This window comes from Seriola lalandi, unplaced genomic scaffold, assembly GCF_002814215.2.
Source record: "Seriola lalandi dorsalis isolate HSWRI2012SDOR001 ecotype SW California unplaced genomic scaffold, Sedor1 jcf7180002054657, whole genome shotgun sequence".
Lineage (NCBI taxonomy): Eukaryota > Metazoa > Chordata > Actinopteri > Carangiformes > Carangidae > Seriola > Seriola lalandi.
In genome coordinates this window covers 1,366,969-1,387,164 of record NW_019525210.1, presented here as the reverse complement: position 1 = coordinate 1,387,164, position 20,196 = coordinate 1,366,969, and positions in this window count along the sequence as shown.

Genomic DNA, 20,196 nt, shown 5'->3' with positions numbered 1-20,196 from the left:
ACACACTCACAGTCCATGTCGGAAGCTTCACATATTTACTTACACACACACACACACATATATATATATATATATGAACACACATATATAACGGGATGCAGCAGCTGAATAAAGCGTTATTGATTTTCTCTTCCTACGCAGGAACATTTACTTCCGAGCTTTTTACTATTATCAGACATTAAAAAAAGACAATGGATTGAATGCAGGGAGTGTGGCGCCTGACTGAACGCCCACGATGACGCACTCCAACACGCGCTGAGGGGAGGGAGGGGGAGGTAGAGGGCGGTAGATTTAGGATGCAGGAGTGGTTTAAGTTTGGAGGGGGGAAGGGAAAGAAAAAGGAGGGATGATGAATGAGGAGAGGGTCATGAGTAAAGGTAAAGGGCGAAACAGCTGAAACTGAAATTATTCATTATCAGGTCTTTCTCTTTTCTTAGAATTAGTTTTGAATTATAGAAAGCATGATAATTATAATATGCTTGTTTTTTGTTTTTTTTGTTGTTTTGTCTTCGCTCTTGTTCATTTCAGTGTGGGAGGCATAACTCTGTGTTGTGTTGAATTGTATTGACTCACAATTTCCAGGACTTTCAGCAGGTCATACAAAACATGACCAACAGCAGCTGCTGAGAAACAAAATAATTACCAAGTGTCTCTTACACAATGTTGTCTGTGTCTTCCCAGAAAAACCCACGACTAAAAGAGGAGAAAGTAACGTGTGCCATCATTAAAAAGGGATGAAAAAACAAAACAAAAACAACAATGACTGGTCATGCAGGAACTATGAGTCACTAACAAGGACGCAGCAGTTCACCTGCAGCACATCTGCCTCTACAAACTCTCCTCATCTTCTGCATTTAAAAATTTAAACTGAATCACCAGCACGACTCGCAGCTTGTTGGAAGAAGCTCAGTGTCACATTAACATCAAAACTATTAAAGGTGAAGAGTGAAGAGCTGGCCTACCTGTCCAGGAGAAGACCAGAGGCAGAACAGGAAGTAAAGCCAGAAGTCTATAGCTGTGTTCCAATGCAGGGGCTGCATTTTTCGGAGGACAGGGTCGACTGAAGGCTGAACCGAAATGAGACGATCTGGCCAAGGGAGAATTTTTTATTTGCGTCACCAGCTGTGCCTGCCCTTACTGTTTGCTCCTGTTGCCTAGCAACCTTGACATTACAACTTTTTCCTTTCACAAAAACTTGGTTTTAACAGTTGTACCTTTAGCTGTTGAACTGAGGTGAAACTCAAAACTTAGTAACGCACGGGCTCTCTATCTGTGTTGTTTGCCGCCATATCATTTTCGTTACTGGTGCGCAATGAATCTTGGGATAGGTTGGGCCATGAAGGATCAACCTGTTGGAGCCTTCGTTAGCCGGGAGAAGAAGGCCACATTTGAAGGAGCCTTTGAAATGGGACAGCCTAGTCGCACCGCTGTGACCTTCAAATGCAGCCTCCACAGGATGCGGCCCCTGAGTCGGGACATGTACAGTTTATATATATATATACATCAGTTAAGATAAAACTACACTTACTCATTAAAAACAGAACATCGCCTCAGTGAGAAGGCGTCTGAATTCAAAGTGAATCTATCCCACAGTGGAATTAATGAATCAAAACCTCATTTACATCTGTTCTTTTCAAAGTGTAGACTCCATTCTTTCAACATTTTAGACTTCCCTGTTCATACAGTAGCACAGCAATGTCACACAACTATATCAGAACAGGTTAAAATGAATGACCTTCACATAAGTGAAAAAACTTTATTAATGTTATAATGTGGAGCTCTGCAGCTCTGAGCACAAGTCCAATCACTGCTTATCACTGGTTTTATGGCTCAGGAGCAAACTGCCAGAAATGATCCCAGTCATGAGGAAGTGAAAATCAAAAATATAAAGGTGATACCGAGATGGATTATATCTCTGCAGCTTGAGTTTCATAGAAATGACTTTAAACCAAGAGCTGCCTGGGAGGAAGAAAATCAATCAAAGAGCCGATGATGACATGATGGAGAAACTGAGAATTACATCTCCCAAGGGAGCTGAAATACTCTCATTTGCTCCCATTAAAAGTTCTTCTTTATCACAGTGAGGGAAGAACAATGTTCTCTGTTCCTTCATCAAGAACAGAGGACTCAAACAAAACAGTCCCACGCATCGATGCGGGACTGAAAGCGGAGTCAAAGTCTCTCCCTGAGCTTTTCGGTGAGGTAACTGATTCACTTCAGGTCTGTGAACTCAGTTCCACCTGAGCTCCAGGACAATAACAGAAGTCAGTGAGAATAAAGTATTTGATTGGACGCTATATAAATAAAGCGTAATGTTAGTTCAGCCAGTACTCCCAAGTTGTGTTTACCTTATCTGACTTTCATCAGCTGCTTCATTCATGTTTCATCACTAATTCATCAGGCTACCAGCAAGCTAGCAGCATCCAGTCACATTCACGCAGGTGTCCACAGCTGCTTTTACAACCTGATACTGTTCACTGACTCTGTGTAGCTCCAACTCCATCCTTGCAGGCTCAGTTTGTGGTATTGATACAACTAATGTGCATGTATGTATCTGTTAAGGGGACTCGTTCGCCTCAAACAGCGGATTTGATGATGTGTCTCGAAGTGAAATCAAACCTGCTAGATGTTCATAAATGCTGCCTCTAGCCATTAAAGAGGCAGAGGTTTTCCCTGTCGCTTGACAAGAGCTCCGGACATCGTTGCGTTTACAAGTCAAGACGTTAAAATACATCCTCTGAGCAGCGTTACTTCTTCAGGGTAGATTGGAGGAGGCAGAAAGCCGCAATCGTAAAGTGACGAGGCAGGGGCTAGCTAAGATGTGATAGAGACAAGAGTTAACACTGGCATCGCTTTCCACCTCTGCAGACAGCTGTTGGTGAGTAGAGGAATGATGCACCACCGGCGGGTGGGCCTCAGTCTCAATAAATCAGCAAACCCAGTGAAGTATAGTCCACTGTAAAATTTCTGAATATCACTGCATCATTCAAACCGTTTGTTTTTTCCCTCAAGCACATGAAGCACCATGGCTGTGTGCCTCTCTCTCTCTCCCTTCCCCCTCTCTCTCTCCTCCCTGTTGCTTTCCGCAGGTCCTCCCGCCTCCAGAGCTGTAGAGTCTGGACCTGCAACTGCAAACCACCTCCTGCCCCCATGATCCTGTCTAACGCCTGCTGCTAAACCTGCTAAAATGTACTATAATTAACACTGATTATTATTAATGTTATTAGTTGTCACTACTATTTTTATCAGTAGGAGCACTACAGTTGCCATTTCATTACTATGGCTGTTACTGCCGCTACTGTCACTATTATTAATATTGTTTTCACTGTACGCTCTTGTTCTTTTCCTCTGTGCTCTCCCCTGTGGTTCTGCTCGAGGTTTCTGCCGCTGTCGCCGAGCGCTTGCTCTTGGTGGGGATTGAATTGTTGGGTCTCTGTAAATATTATTATAAAGAGAAGGTCTAGACCTGCTCTATTTGGAAAGTGCCTTGAGATAACATATGTTGTTGTGAATTGGCGCTATACAAATAAAAATTGACTTGATGTGATGATGCTGAACTCACAATGTTCCTTCCAGACACAGCTGCTAATGCTAATGTTAGCTATGTAGCAATTGCAAAACTTACAAATAGCTACTTTAATGCTGCGTTAACACCAGGAATGAATGGCAAAAATGGGAAAGCTTCCCGTGTTTATGAGAGTTGGAAATGCTGCACATTGACAATATAACACTATAGGCATTAAACTGGGTTTAATCCCATTAAACAGCAGACTGACTGCAGTTAGGCATCCATATTTATTGCTTCTGTATTTTTCAGCAACACTGGAGCTTTCATAAATATCAGAGTTCCCCTGTTTGCAAGTTGTGGACTAGTGATTACATTAACTTTGATATAACGAGAGCACGGAGTTCTGCTTGTGACCGCGGCCACGTTATTTCCTGCGTGTCCTCGTCTGAGTGAGTTACGCCTGGCTGGGAGAGAGAGGGTTTTTGGATTCGGCACCTGAACAAGATTGAAATGGTTGTGTTGATTCAGAGAGAGAACAATTACTGTTCAAGGTCGAATACAGCAATGAACACAGGTAAGGAGAAGCCAAAGAGTGGAAATCAGGGAAGAAATCTTTTTTGTTTTTTTTTTTAAAGTGAGGACTGTGGTGAGTAGAAATCAAAAATAAAGATGTCAAAAATCACTAATCCGTGTAGCAAAAGCAACGTTTAAGCAGCGGAGCAGTTCTCATAATTCGACGCTCACCAGCACTGAGTCAAAGACGAGCACAATCCCTGACTTTCAGAGATGAGTCAGTCTCAACAGAAACTGAACATGGTGAACCGCAGGGGCTTTGTGTTGTGCTGTAACTGTTTGTTATTTTTGTCTATCAGCAGCATCAGGCTGTTGCAGACCCTGCAGGATGAATGAAAGAGGAAAGACAGAAAAGGAGAAGACGACTGAAAGAGGAAAGGCTGGGAGGAAAAGGTGAAGACACGGGTGGGGGTGGGGGTGGGGTTTGGGTTGTGTGTGAAGTACTCACAGAATGAAGATGACGACACCAGGAGCCGATATCAAAAGATTTCCTCGGATGAAGGAAGCCAGTTTAATCTCGGCAGGATCCGGGACAGACTGCTGCGGAGTATAGGATCCACAAGGAGGCGAGCTGGGAAAAAGCTCAGAGGAGAAGAGGAACTTTACACGAAGAGGAAGTGAAGCTTTGGGGACGGTTGGCGGGAGCCTGGAGGATATCAAGTCTCTGCTCTGTCCTCTCCAGATTCAATCCCTTGCTGTTTCGCTCTCTCCCTCTTTTTCTTTTTTCCGTCTATCTGTCTCGTTTCGCCTTTATCTCACGCTTGATATGGAGAGTGAGAAGGCAGAAGGAAAACTTCCAGATAGGAAGGAAGTGTCCACACTGAAAGGGAGAAGGAAAAAGTCTGGGGGGGGGGGGTGGGAGAATTAAAAAAAAAAAAAATGGGGTGAAACAGACAAGGGAGAAGAGGAAAAATGTCCTCCAGGTTGGGTGAATCTGCTTGGTGCTCGACCGAAAGTGTTTGCTGTCGCTACCAAACGAGGAAGTGAAAAATGAACATCTCAGGCAGGAAAAGGAGCCTTCCCTCTCCTCCTCCTCCTCCTCCTGCTCTGTTTTCCCCCTTTTTTTTTCTCGAGGAGCCTCCACCCCTTCAGCTTCTCCAGAAATACAGTCCTTGTTTGCGGACGAGATGAAGAAAACACACAATTGGGGAAGAAACAAACTCAATTACATACGGACGGAGATAATGGCGTGTGTCGGAGGCACCTGCTCTGCCTCCTCTTTCTCTTCCTGTCTGCTTTTCCACCTGACTGCCAAGATTAAGGCATATAATCAAATTCTCTTAATTGGCCCTGATGGTGGCGACTGGCCAAGAGTCTCTCCTCTCCGCTCTTTCCGTGCTTCCCTCCCTCGCTCACCTGCACGGTGCAGGGAATGACAATGAGTCCCGGGGCAGCTGGAGCACCTGTCAGTCAAGACTCGGGGCTCTTACAGTCGACTGCACCTGCTGACTCACAACCAGTTGTTATCTGTGCAGTGCCATCGCCCTGGTCTCGCCATACCCTCCCCACCGGCCCGCCCACTGCTCCTCCCTCCTATCGATCACCCAGCCTGACTGACAGGTCTGTTTTTAACTCCTCCTTCGCTCTTCGTTTTTTTTTTAATTCCTCGCTTGTTTGTTTTTTCTTTTTTGTTTTTTCTTCTTCTTCTTCTTCTTTTTCTTTCTCCCCTCTTTGTGTTTGTATCTAATCTCTCCTGCTCTTCCTGTGTCTAATCCCCCATCTAGATCTGCTGTTGCTAATTGGTTTCAGGTGTCTCTGGCGGCGGCAGGAAAGGAGAGTGGGGAGGGGTGGCGGGGAAGATTTCACGCCGCCGTTGCCATTAATTAAAAAGATGATTACTCAGACTACAAAGATTAAAGACGAAAATAGGAAGCGCCGGGGCCGATAATAACCTGATAGCACTTTATAACTCCTCGCTCAGCTTATCGAGTGTGTGTTTGTTTCAGTTTGATGAATGTGCGCGTGTGTGTGCGTTCATACATCCAGCAGCTCACAGCTTGTTGAATCGTGTGGACAGAAAGTTTCTGGGAGGTTTCAGCAGGTTGTCGTGGCTACATGGTAGCGTTACCTCCTGTGAGTCGACATCTCAAAGAAAAAAAAAAAAAATTGTCCTTTTTTTTTTTTTGGTTTTGTTTTGTTCAGTTCCTTCGAGTTACATCACATCCACTGTGTCAACGCTCGAGTTTTGTTTCAGTTACACTTGTTTTTGCGTCACAGAACCAAAACAGGATCCAGGAGAATTCTCCCACAAACTCCCACGCTCCTCTATGGCTCAAAAACATCCAGAATCCTTTTCTTCTTTACCTTTTCCTTCCTCGGTATCCTCACTGCAGCAGCTGGGGACCACAGAGCCTTTGAACAGATGTGGTTGCCATGGCACCTCTGAGGAAAAAGTATTGATTGGCGGAGAGGCGTGAGGCGGGTAATGATGGGTCACCTGGAGGGAGGCTCACACCTGTTGCAGTCTGGGAAATGATGTACGTGGAGGCCACTCGGAGGATCTGATGAGACCTGTAACGACAAGAAGGGAGAAAAGTTTTTCGCTTGGATTTTTTAGTTTATTTTTATCTGATTAATGTTGTGTGAAAACCCTGTAAGTCTAATTTTGCCCACGCTGATGTTTCATCGTCATTAAAAGGACTGGGATTCCAGGTTTTTACTTGACCTAAATTTGTCTTTCTGTTGTCATTCCAAATCGCTCTGGATAAAAGCAGCATCAAATCACGCTAAATGTTTATTTGCACGCCAGTGAAGAGATTAAAACGTGATAAATGACAGAGAAAGAAAAAACATAGAGAGAAGCGACGCAGGTAACTGAGCCTTGCAGTCGAGATGAAGACGACAACAAAGAGGATTATGGAAATCCCAAATTCTTCAAGCCAAAAAAAGAAAAAGGCCACACAAAAACAAAATGAAGTTGTCAAGTGCAGGCATGACTGTAGTGAATGAAAGCATCTGAACAGGAAGAAGAACATGGTGGGAAACAAACCAAGCACAACAGAACAAGACTCTGCATCAACCTGAAAGGAAAATGAAGTCTCGGAGGGGAGTGGGAGGAGTAATGAGGTTTCTGAGCAAAGTGGGAGAGAAAACACACATTCATGATGTACAGACGGGAAAATATCAAGTGAAGAAGAGGAGTGAGTGGGAGAGAAGGAGACTCTGAACTGGGAAACTTCAGTTAAATCATATGAGCTTTAGAAGGGAGGAAACTATGGGATCAAATTAGGGTCAAAAAGCAAAGCAGATCAGAGCAGAAAAGTGCGTCTAAAGCTCAGCACTCAAAGTTCCCATACTGTGTGAGACCCTGAAGTTTCAAGTATGAGTTTGCACCCTGGTTTTGATTGGACCATGACAGTCCAATCACAAAGCAGAGTCGAGTCAGAGGGAAGGTGAGATTTCCCCCGCCCAGGTGAGTTTGCACGCACGCACATCACATTAGATGTTTACCATTATTTTTCTGCAGCATCATTAAATATAATTAAACCCACCTGATTCTCAGCGTACTGATGTTTTCTGGCCACATTAAAGATAATTTGTTTTTTTTTTCTGATTTGTATTAAATTAGGTATTTTATGTAACTGAAGTTCTGATTTATAAACATGAAGTAACCTGTCAGAGTGAATGAATTACTGCACAACATCGTCACATCCATCCTTTGGAGGTCAAACTGAACCAGGAATGTTAATTTTCTCTCCCAACCACTAATACAGAGACATAACCAAATTAAGATGAATGTTTGAGTCAGTGATGGCTGAGTCAGTCTTAGAGTGTAACATCACAAATGAGACGTAGACAAACAGTGAGGTAAAACACCGGAGAATATGGCAGCAAGAGAAATAAAGTAAAGTATTTCTAACATTTCTAATTATTTCATCAGATTAATCAAACATTTATTGACATTCAATTATCAGCATCGTCATTTTCTTTCTGTTTTCTGTGTATTTCCCGACAGCGTACCCGACAGTCGCACCAATAAAGACTGAAGTGAGAAAACTCAGAAATCACTTAATGCCACAGGTGCAGCTGATGGAGGAGTTTAACTGTCAGGGTGAAAAGCAGCTCAGGTGTTTTTCTCTTGAGATAAACAACCCAACACGGGAGTGACTGTCAGTGTCGGGAAGTCCACAAAACACTCCGGCTGTGTTTGTCAGGACCTTTATGTTTGGCTCATGAAACGTGATCTTCAAGTTCAAGTGGACAAAGAAAAAAGGTTTAACTGTAATGTATATATAGACTAACCTCCACTATTAACTCTGCGTGTGAAGAGAACTGACTGGCGGTTTCAGTGACTTCAGCTTTTTGCTCCTCGACCCCGAAGCTTTCCAGTGTGCAGGCAGAGAGCACTGGGACCACTCATGTCTCGGCTGGTTTTCATTATACAGCGCTCATATTCAGATCCGACCCCTGCGCTCTCTGTCGGGATGTGCACTGTGCTAAAAGGCTGCTGTGCTGAGGGAGGGCTCGCTTTCATGTCTCTATAAATATGATTGTTGCCATGACTTTAGCAAGACAGCGGTGTCCTTCGGCGAGGTGCATCGGCGGGGGTTACAGAGTGGGTGTTTGCTGAGTGCGGATCTGGGTGATTTCGTTTGTCAGGTGCATCAGTCGGTGTGGGGGGAAAACGAAGGAGGTTCAAGGTTTAGTTCAATGATCCGTTGAGCTCTGGGAAGTTTCGACTTCATTTCAAGTCATTTCATTTACAAGGAAAGTTAAAGTTAGTGTTATGTCAGCGGTTCAAGGGTGTGTACTTTCCACTGGAGATGAGGGGAGACATGTCACACGCTCACAAACTTTACGAGAAGTCTTTTGGGGACCGGGCGATTTATCGACAGGAAATGAGACTGAAATGATGAAAACTGTTGATTCACTCTGCGTTTAGAGCGCTGCACCCCGAGTTTTGCTTCTAGGGCTACATACAGGCTGCTATAACCATGTGGTTGGTGGTGGAAGTTTCAGATAGTATTGAAGGCCGGAGTCAAAATAAAAATACAGTTTATTATCTAACTCTATCTCTTAATTATCTACCAATAAAGCGGAAGCAAAGGGGGATTTTAAATTTACATGAATACAGGAAATTGTCAAATGTTAGAGTGAATCAAAAACCACATCATCATCACATTAAGTATTCAGGATGAACAAGTTTAGGGTTTCGGCGTCACAGTTCCCATAATGCTTTGGGCGTTGTGTAAACAGAAGCTGTCTCCCAATTCAGGGTCCACATCCTTCAGAGGACGTGGTCTATGAAGGTGTGACCCTTCGTAGCCGTGGATGCCAAACCACAATGAGACGGTCTGGCTTATGGGAGAATTTAGCCAAATTTCACCAGGTGTACTGTTAACTGTTTGTAGCATTTAGCACGGAGTCCTGACATGGACGCCACGGAGGAAGCTGCTTCAAAGAAAAACATCACTGCGCCTGAAGTTTGTCAAAGAGCAGCGTGACTCTCAACAAGACTAATGGCAAAAAAATGTTTTATGGACTGATGAGACTAAGGTTGAATTCTGGGAAGAGCATGCAGCACTATGTATGGTGTAAAAAGGGAGGGAGGGAGGAAGCACCATGAGCATCATGATTTAGGGCTTTGCTGCCTCTCAGCCTGGACATTTTTATCAAGGTCTCTTCCAGGATAATGTCAGGGTGGCTGTCCACCTGCTGGAGCTCAGGAGAAGCTGGTGATGCAGCAGGACAATGGCCCCGAACATAAATCTACCACAGACAAAGAAAATCCACCTTCTAGAGTCAGAGCCCAGACCTTAGTCCAGCAGAGATGCTGAAGCTGAAGCGGACTGAGCTGAAGAGCGCCGCTCACGCCAGACATCCTGAGAATATGTCTGAGCTGAAGCAGCTCCACAAGAACTTCTTCCTGAACATCGAGCAGATCTGATCAGCAGCTAGTGGAAGAGCTGGTTTCAAAGGCACCAATAACCAGAAACCTAATACTAAACCCAAGAGTTCGCTTACTTTTCCCACCAGCACTGTGACTGTTTGCACAAAAGATTATCTGTTTGTCTACATTTGTAACTTAGATGAAGACCATTTTATGACCAATCAATGGGTGCACTGACTTTGTCTTGCAAATGTATAAATGATGTGATTACAAGAGAAAAAGTGTGTGTGTGTGTGTGTGTGTGTGTGTGTGTCTGTGCTTTGTGTATTGAGAGAGAGACGCCCACTGCAAACCGGAGACGAATAATTACAGTACAATTCCAGCAAACACGCTTTGAAAACACACAGTTGTCGCACTGTTTGAAATGATTGTGATTACTGTGATTTAATATCGGAGTACAAACTCTTTAAATGTAACCTGCACTAAAATTATACTATACTCAAACAGGGGGGACGGAGAGCGGAGCTGTTTAATAAGTACGATCTAAATGTGTCTGGTGCTATACACTATTTTTTTTTTTTCTTTATCTCCTTTACAGTCAGACTGACAGCTCAGTAGAGAGGAGGAAATATGCTGTTTTATTCCCACAGAGTAACTCATTGCATAATATCACCTGTAGCATGTGCTGTGCTGTATGACAGCTACAGCAAATAACTGGAAATGTCAAACCGACTGCTGCTTTTCAGGACACAGCCTGCGGACACACTTCCATTTCAGAACATTTCCCAACCTTCTCTAATATTTTCTGACTGGATTTGAAGAACATCCGAGACTCCACAACAACCAAATATCACAACATACAAAAAAAAAAAAGGGCGTGTTCAATATGAGGGTCAAAGTCAGCACTTGTTCAAATAATCACCCCAAATTGGCCATGATTACTCATGACACATTACTGGACATAATGTAAGGCAGCTAAAAAGCCCCATTAGCGGTAGGTGTTTGCTAATTAGCTGTAAACACAAAGTACAGCCAGGGCTGATGGGAAAGTCATTAGTTTTGCATGTATTTGATCACAAACCAAGGTACAGCGCGGATTAAATGATGATGATGGTGGATGATGGAGAGGATCATCAAAGTTATTAAAGTTCATCCTGAGGAGAACATTAATGTCTGAAACACATTTCATTATAATGCATCCAATGTCACTAAAAATCTAAAATGTGAACCTCATTGTGGTGCTAAGGGATGAATTAGGAATCTTTGTTTACATGTAAGAGTAATTCATTCAATAGATGTTGAGATATTTCAGTCCGGACAATAGTAGTAGACCAACATCCTCTGGGAAGCAGGAATGTGATCACAGAAATCCATATTTTAGATCATGAGATATTTGTCCATCTGCACCACTGATAATATGACCTGCTGATGGGAGGTCATTGGTTTTGCAGGTATTTGGTCACAAACCAAAGTACAGCACCGATTAAAACGTTGATCTGATGACGACAGTGGATGATGGACAGTCAGAGAGAGGATCATCAAAGTTATTACAGTTCATCCTGAGGGGAACATGAATGTCCAAACCATATTTAATCAAAATCCATCCTTAAAAGAAAAACAGTTCAAAGAAAATCCCGTGGAGACTGAGTCTTTGTTCAAATGTCATGGTAATTCATTCAATACATGTTTAGATACTTGAGTCTGGACAGACTGGTGAACATCGCCTGCAAAAACCCCCGCCGACTTGAACTCTACATGGTTCATCTCTCTGGGAAGAAGGAATGTGATCACAGAAATTCAGCTTTTAGATTATCAGATATTGTCTATGTGCACCTCTGATACAGTGACCTGACGGTGGTACTCTGAAACGTTTTGACCATTAAATGAGTCCTTACCAAGGTAAAACACACTGAGTATTCCTGACTGTTTATTGTGATATAGCAACACATACATGTAAATGTCAGCATGCCCTCTACGGTGCCATTGAATAGCCGTTGAGCAGTGATATAAACTGCAGTTTTTTATCTGTTTTTGGAGACCCTCACCCCCCACCCCCCCCAAGGAGGCTTAGAGCCACTGCTGCATTATGTTTATGTGATGTAACATCGAGGCTGCCAAACGTAACAAGCATCTCTCTGCAGTGTTTCAGCCCAAGGTCGTCTGTCCGGGATACTGTAACACTTTTCACTTGTGCTGTCCAAGTTACATAATGCCATCAGAACCCAGCGGGTGCAGCAAGCGCCGCCTTGACAGGGGTCGACTCTGCGCGGGGGTGGGGGGGCGTTCGTCAAGTGGGAGCTCCTGTTCGGTTCCACATGAAGGGACACGTTTTTAAAACTGGAGACATTACAGAAGATTGTTTGTGTACGTATTCATGTTTTAGTAGCATTATGGGGACTCACTTTCCAAATTATAACCCAAAATACACTATAATGTCCTCATATGTCACAAAAACAGTTATATGTGTATGAGTGTCTTTCAGGTCAAACTGCACTCTTTGGCAGCGGCCATGTTGGAGGTCCTTACCCATGAGGAAACAATAACACGTGGTCAAGCTTCATAAATGCTGAAATTCGACTTCTCAAAACAACTCCACGGGCACATGACTTGATCACTGACATTTTTGTTCGGATGATTTTAATCTGTTAGCTACAAGTTGTTAATTGTTCTGTTCTGAGTTATACTAATACGTCACATAAATTAAAATCCTTCTCTTTTCTCTTTTTTCGACTGTTAGTTTGTGGATTGTAGAAGCTAACAGCAATGTCATCGGTCAGAGGCTAACAGTCTACGGCTCCAAATCACTGTGGTTTTCCAGAGACTCCATGCTTGCAAAGTATTACTTAAAGGTCCCATATTGTATAAAGGTAGATGTCCATGTCTTGTTTGATTATAAAGCAGGTCTAGTTTCCATATTAATACTGTCAAAGTATCAAAGCGCTCAGTTGACAGAGAAATGCACACCTGAATTCAGAAACTGAGCCTTAAACAAGCCATGAGGACATCTGTAACTTTGTGATGTCACAACAAAGCAGTCACCACTCTCAATCATCCTCAAGATGCAAAACTACATTGAGATGTTCTTTGTTTCTTCTTATAACCATAAATATATCTTCTTATGGATCAAAACTAAAATATGGAACCTTTAATAAATATTGAATCCAGCCCACTACAGTTAATAGCGAATTTTTGATACCTGCCATGTTTTGGAAATCAGACTACTGAACAGCTAAAACTTCAGACTGTCGACCAAAGGCACCATGACGTTGCTCAAAATGGCCATCAATTGACAGTAAACGGGTCTAAATCTAAAGCGTCTGAAATTAAGGCAACAACTCAGGTAGATCATCTTCATAATCGCAACAAGACTCACTGTTCCAGGCTTATTTTTGGTCTTTATGTTTTGCTAAGTGATTTTTTTTTCTATCCGTTCCTGCTGACCAGTTTAGCGACTATATTTTCCACTGTTCTTCCCTTGAATGACTTATACAGACAAAATGAAATGACTTGAATGTGTGACACAGCAGCTGCGGCCTGTTTGCAGCTCAACCGTGAGTAGCGGGTCTTTAAAATGAGTCATTTTAAAGGCCCTGCCGTTGACCTGTGCTGTGTTTAAATGAATACGTGGAGTGAATGGCTAATGCTGCTTGGATTGTATGGTCAGACTTTTCACAGCTACTTGAGCCAGAGGGGCTAAAATAGCTGTAAAAGAGTCTACTTTATTCTTAGAAAGTCGCAGGTTTGCAGGGTGACTGACTGAGGTCCGAGCCACTTGGGCGTAAATGTTGGTTTTGTTAAAATACCATCTGGAGGAGTGTTATGATGTATCATTAGGGCAGCGGCGCTGAAAGGTGGATTGTACATTTTCCAACATATTCTTAAAGTGTCACTGCCGTAAAAGCACTTTGGTCTAAATGCTATTTTATTTAAAGCACAGGAGACTGTTTTAACATATAGTGCATGCATTACATGAAATAAAATTCAAGTGTGCACTCTCACAAGCCATCCCTGCAATTAGAAAATATCATTGTGAATTTAAGCATTTATTTAGTGTAACAGTAACTTAGTTATCTGAGCCACGACTTGTAACTTTTTAAAGCTCTGTGCTTTTATTTTAAATGCTCATACTGAAGACAGATGTTTGAGTTTGTCTGACCAGCCTTCATCATATGTGGTATCGCAAGAAGCTGGATTCTATCCCAGCATGCATTTGCCAAAAGACTGGGAGTAGTTTGTAAATTGATACTTTGACATCACGAAAAGGGATATAAGTCCATGTCCTCTATGTAGACCAGAGATAAAGAAGAGGGGTTACTTTGTCATTGTCATCATCTTCTTTTCTGGTCTGTTCTTTCTCTTCATCATTTCATATATATATATATATATATCCAACTTAAATGACCATATAGGTCACCTGTCCAACCCCGCAGCATACCAGTGGCAGGTGTACTGGACCTTCGTTGTCATAGTAACAACAATAAACATGCAGTTAATGCTGTGGAACAGTCACAGTTTGGTCAGATTTAGGAAAGCATTGTTTATATTCCGTCACCTGACTCCCTCCCATGGTCATAATTACAACTACCACTAGAAGACGCTCAGCAATAAAACGTGACTGTAGACCAATTAGCTGCTGCAAAGACGACTTATGCCTTATGACCTTTTCACGACGTTAACCACGTGTAAGAATTATTACACCTGCAGAGTGCAGCTGTGGATGAACAAAGAGAAATATATTGTTGAATTATATACAAGGGAAAAGGACCAGTGCGTTCAAAATGTTGTGGATTCACTATCAACAGAGGTTTCCTGTCAAAATGACAGATGTTTCTATTCCACAGAACATTTTTCCTGTCCACACTTTGTGCCACATTAGCAAACATTTACCTCGTGCTGTGTCCTATTTAAACTTTGCTGTTCTGTTTGTTTGTCCTGCTCTGTTTGGCTCTGATCATCGGAGACATGAACCATCTGTGACTGTGAAAACCTTCGCTCTGAAATTTAATGAATGACCGAACCATCCCCTCAGAGTGTGATTTGTTACGGTTTGTGAACCAGAGTCAATTCTGGTTTTGCTCTAATTTTTGTCCCTTTTTTTTCTTTTTTTACAAAGCTCACACAAACATCAGGATTGACTTTTTAAGCGATAGCTTTTACTCTCTATGCCTCTGTAACATCACTACGATGTTGGCCCTCTCTGGTTTGTGTCCTTGTCAGGGACGTGTTAGTATTGATTGAATTTTTTCTGCAACAAATGAGAGGTACATTGAATCATGGACACAGATACAGACACAAACACTGTCCACAGGAATGACAAGTACTCAATCTGTCACTGACACACAGATGCCTTTGAAAATTTAAGTTATTCCAATAATGTGTTTCCAGTACCTACTTTAAACCCTGAGTGCAGAAAGAATCATTTTCCACAGTCCAGCAGGCTGAAGGTTAGACGGCTGATCAGGTTAATCACATTAAACTATAGTTGTGAGAATGTCACGGTCAAAACCACAGAAGAAGGAGCCAAACAGATCCTGCAGACAAAATGTGGCCTGAAAGTTTCTTCCAGTCTGAAGCAATACACATGGACAGAAGGAACAGATAAGATACAGTCTTTGCTCTGGTTCCAGATTTCTGAATCTGTTCCCCACATTTCAGACTTTCTCAGCAGGTCAAACTGGTCTGAGTCCGGTGAGTTCTGCTTTAGAGGTTTGTATGATTGCAGGACAAAGACTTCTTTGTCTTCTTCCTGTGCCAGAGCCAGAAAATGATGGTGACTGTGGTTCAGATGCTTGCAGCTCTTGACTCTATTGAATTTTTCTTTGTGTGTCATGAAAAATATGTTTAAGTTAACAACCAGGTAATCTGGCTCTGTCCAAAGGTAACAAATCCAGCACATCTGAGAATGACTGATTAACATGTTATATTTGGATGTTATAATCTGCACAGATACCAAATTGTAAAAACAACAATTTATTGTTTGAAAGGAGGTTACATGACATCTTGGCTAGACAAATTTCTTGTCCTTAGTGTGTGGTGTTAATCAGCAGATTCCAGAGTCCCATATAAAACCATGATATTAAGTTGAAGTAATTATGTGATAATCAGAATTCCTATTGTCGCAATTATTAATATTCCTTTAGTCCGTAAAGGTCATAAAAGTATTCCGAGTTATGAATATCAGCATGAAAAGTCCATTGCAGACTATGGAGCGACTTTATTCACAGCACTTCTCTCTGCATTTAATCAATTTTTCTCTTTCCTGCTGCATCAGCAGCTGCTGTGTTTGTTAGTGTTCTGGCTACAAAATGGAGATCTCCTTGCAAAGATCTGTTCAGATTTCACTCTAGGAGGCCTGGGTGTAGAAAGCGAGTGTACCCAAGTTACAAACTGATGACATGGTTCTTTCAGTTGGATTAAGAGCTGCTATTGGCTACTGGCTTTGTCAATCAGTTGAAGACAGGTGTCTGCCCGGTCAAATGAGACCAAACAAGGGCGATGGCACTTCTGAGCCGATGCCGATTGGCTGTGAGAGGTCTGAAAACAGCTGAGAGGTTACGCGCAGGAATGTATGAGACAGAGAAGAATCAGCTCTGTTTTGAATGGTTTCAAATGGTTTTTTCTTCCTTTCAATGAAAAAACTATATGACTTTGTGCACCAATGTCTCTTTAGTGATTTCATTTCATCCGACCAGTCTCACTGAGAGGAAACAGCCTCCAATTAAAAACCTCCATTTTATGTCCCTGCTGCGCCGCCAATCATCTCTCACACACCCTCTTCGGAACGGGCTGCCCACACGCGCTTTAATTACGACATAAAAGCGCTAAGCCTGACATTTTTCTCTCTTTCGGCCTGACATAAACTGTGACGGCTCATTCTAGCCCGCCGCCGTCAGCAGCCATACCCGCCGTCTGCGAATGGCTTTTCAAACGATCAAGTTTCTAACTGATGTCATCTGGCGTGTATGACAAGACGAATGCTCCTCCCCATGCGAGCTGAGCAGGGGGCGGGGGACGGGCTGAGGTATCATGATGTATGGCTTCTGGCATCATGTACGTTAATAAACTGAAGTCACACAGAGACAAAAGGGGGACGCTGCTGACAGAGATCTGAGCTCCTGATAGAGAATCTACAGCTCCATCAGTCAACATGTTCTTAAACATCTTTTACATCCATTTGCTCTGTGTGTCTTTCTATTACCTTGCTGCGCTGCTGGTTTCCTTTCACTCAAGGACGCACGTCGTCATTCTCTATGTCTATTGCCCTTGCTCTCAGTATTTGCCTCTCTCTCTCCTCTTTCTCTGCCTTTGTTCTCATTCACTCAGGTCATGAGAATATCTTCAAACAATGGAAAACAAAGGCGCTCGCTCTGAACACTGTGTGAGGAAGGTATGTGTCTTCCACAGGTACTCACAGTCCTCATTTTTTCTACTGATCAATCAATTTACTGCTAGAGTAGAAAAGGGTAGGGTTTGGTATGTTAGGTGACTGCATTAGTACATAGTGCTCCAGAAAATTTCCACAACTGTTCACTCTGAGTCCAACATTAACAAAAGATCTTACTGCCTCTGAGCTACTTGATTCATATACTACTTGATATATTAACAAACTGACTCTAAACCGAAGCATCACAGTGTTGGGTTTGGGGTCGACATTTGTGTTACTTGCTGAACTGTCTCCATATGCCAAAGAACACAGGAGAGAGTTGTCATACAAAGGACACATGCTGGAAAACACTTGTACACACATACGATCAACACAATTATCAAGCAACAGGAAGTAATGGTGATTTTAAATGTTTTTACATCATCTTTTGCATCTATTTGGAAATGTTGTCTTTTTATGATCATTACGCATCTTTTCTGGTCCTTTTTTAACTCTCATAGCCCTGTTCAGTACCTGGCGTTAACATGTGTTTCAGATGATCCAATCACAAGTTGACAGCTCAAAATATGTCAGTTCACACCTGGCATTAAAATGCCAGGTGTGAACTCCACCTCTCAAGCGTCCACTTGTGATCAGATCTCACTTCCCTGCTCTATATGCAAATAAACAATGTGTTTGTGTGTGTGTGAGAGAGAGAAAGAGAGAGAGAGATATTGGGTTAGGAGGGGTTGAGGGAATCAATGCAATGCCCACAGCTGAAATAAGTTATTATTCATTTAAATTTATCCTGCTGGAAGTAGCCATTAGAAGAACACAAGGCAGGTTGTTTCTATGGATTCTGAGCTTGACATCTGCTGCTGCAACAGATATCCAGATCCATCAGACCAGGCTACGTTTTTTTTCAAGTTTTGTGTTGTTGAGCCTGTGTCCACTGCAGCCTCGGGTTTCTGTTCTTGGCTGACAGGATCTGAACCCGATGTGGTCTTCAGTCCATCCACCTCAAGGTTGAGTGCGTGGTAAAGAGTAGTTATCTGAGTTACTATAGCCTGTCAGCTCCAACCAGACTATCCATTCTCCTCAGCACTTCTTTGTGTTCATATCTACTGATCATGTGATGTGATTGAAATCTCCAGAACAGCTTCCTGATAGACCCTGAGGTGAGATTGTTTTGCTGTTTCCATGGCAAGAAAATTAATTTGGAACCTAAACAAACAGAGCAACTCCACTAAATATTTAATAAGGGCCGCGCATCGTTTAAAATATCCACATTTACATTTCTGTTTCCCAAAAATGGGTCAACTTGGGTTCAGAGGAAGCCACAACACTGTGCACTTTTCATTTCGTTTCACACAAAATCTGAAAGAGCTTTATAGTCAAATAAGATTCACATTATCTCTAGCCAACAAGTGTGAGCAGGAGCTCCACAGCCTTCATGTGTTTTTATTATTCTTTTCTGCAGCTTTGAGGGCAATGTAGTATTCTTCCTCCTTATATACAAATCCCAGAGGTTAACCATCTTCCACGATAACACACACTGTCCATCAATATTCACCGTGGCCTCACAGAGGAAACAAAAAAGGGTTTTTGATGTGCATCAGATCATCTAAGCGTGTGTAAAGGAAGTTATTAACAGCATAAAGCAGACAGTCGATCTGAGGCAAATTAAACTATAAACACACGTATTTCTCCCTTTAAGACCGGATGAGACGTTCAAGAGTAGAATACGATTACTTTTGGACATGTGACGGATGAAACGCATTATGATTTGCTGAAATTTGTGTCAGGAAGATGAAATACCTGGATGAAAACAACAAACTCACTGACTTGACCTGCTAAGCTACTAACCAGCTAGTCAAGGCTCAGGGTGAGACATGGAGGAGGAGGAGTAAGTATCACCACTAGCTAGAGGTAAATATTCATCTAATGCAACGCTGTCACTAAAACTTTTATTTCTCAGCCTCTGAAGCAGATAGAAACATGAAATGAAAAGCATTTGAGACCTTGAAACTTTGGCTGTTAGTGTAAATTATCGTCTTTCCCCAAATGTTTGACCATTTTTAAAAAATCAATAAACATTAAAAAAAAAGTTTAACTAAACTGAGAACGTTGACAAATGTGCTTGTTTTCCCTGCCGTATCAAGTATCAACAGCAAAGGCAATAAAATTTAAAGGTTTAAGCTCTTAAATGTTTTTTATTTCATGTTTCTACCTGCTCCAGGGGCCAAGTAATAAAGGTTTTAGTGAATGTCAAGTTTTTCAGAAAACCCTCAGGTTTTAGGAGGTTGTTTTCAAACAGTGCTGAGGTTTTAGAGGACGCCTTAGGTCTTAATGGGTTAACCGAAAAGAGCAGATTGTTAAATCGGAGTGAAACATGGCCGACCACGCTGCAGTGTTTACAGTGTTCTAATGTTTTGTCTTTGCCCTCAGCAGGTTAAACAGCCGGTGTACACTTTGAACCATTACGTTTTCTGTAAGCGAGTTTAATGACCCAGAATAGACTTGATCGTTTTGATCATTAGTCTTGATCTGATGTGAATGTGGACGACGAGTAATCGATCATCTCTCAGCTGTGCTCACCACCACTCCTCTCTACTGCTGAGGTGGAGAAAAAAAAGAAAAGAAACACAGCTGCCGGGTCTGTGTTACTGACTCCTGTCGGTTGAGTCATGGTGCATTTGGATGTGAAAAGGTGCTGCTGATATGTGTGTGTGTGTGAGTGTGTGTGTGTGTAGGTTGCAGCAAACATTCCTGGTTGGAGCAATATGAAACAGACTGGATATATTTTTTCTTTACATTGCATCGCCTGCAGTCGAGCACACACATTAAATTTTACATGCACCTACAGATGTGTGGGCAGGCGTACATATGCAAACAGATGTACACACACACTTATACAACCAA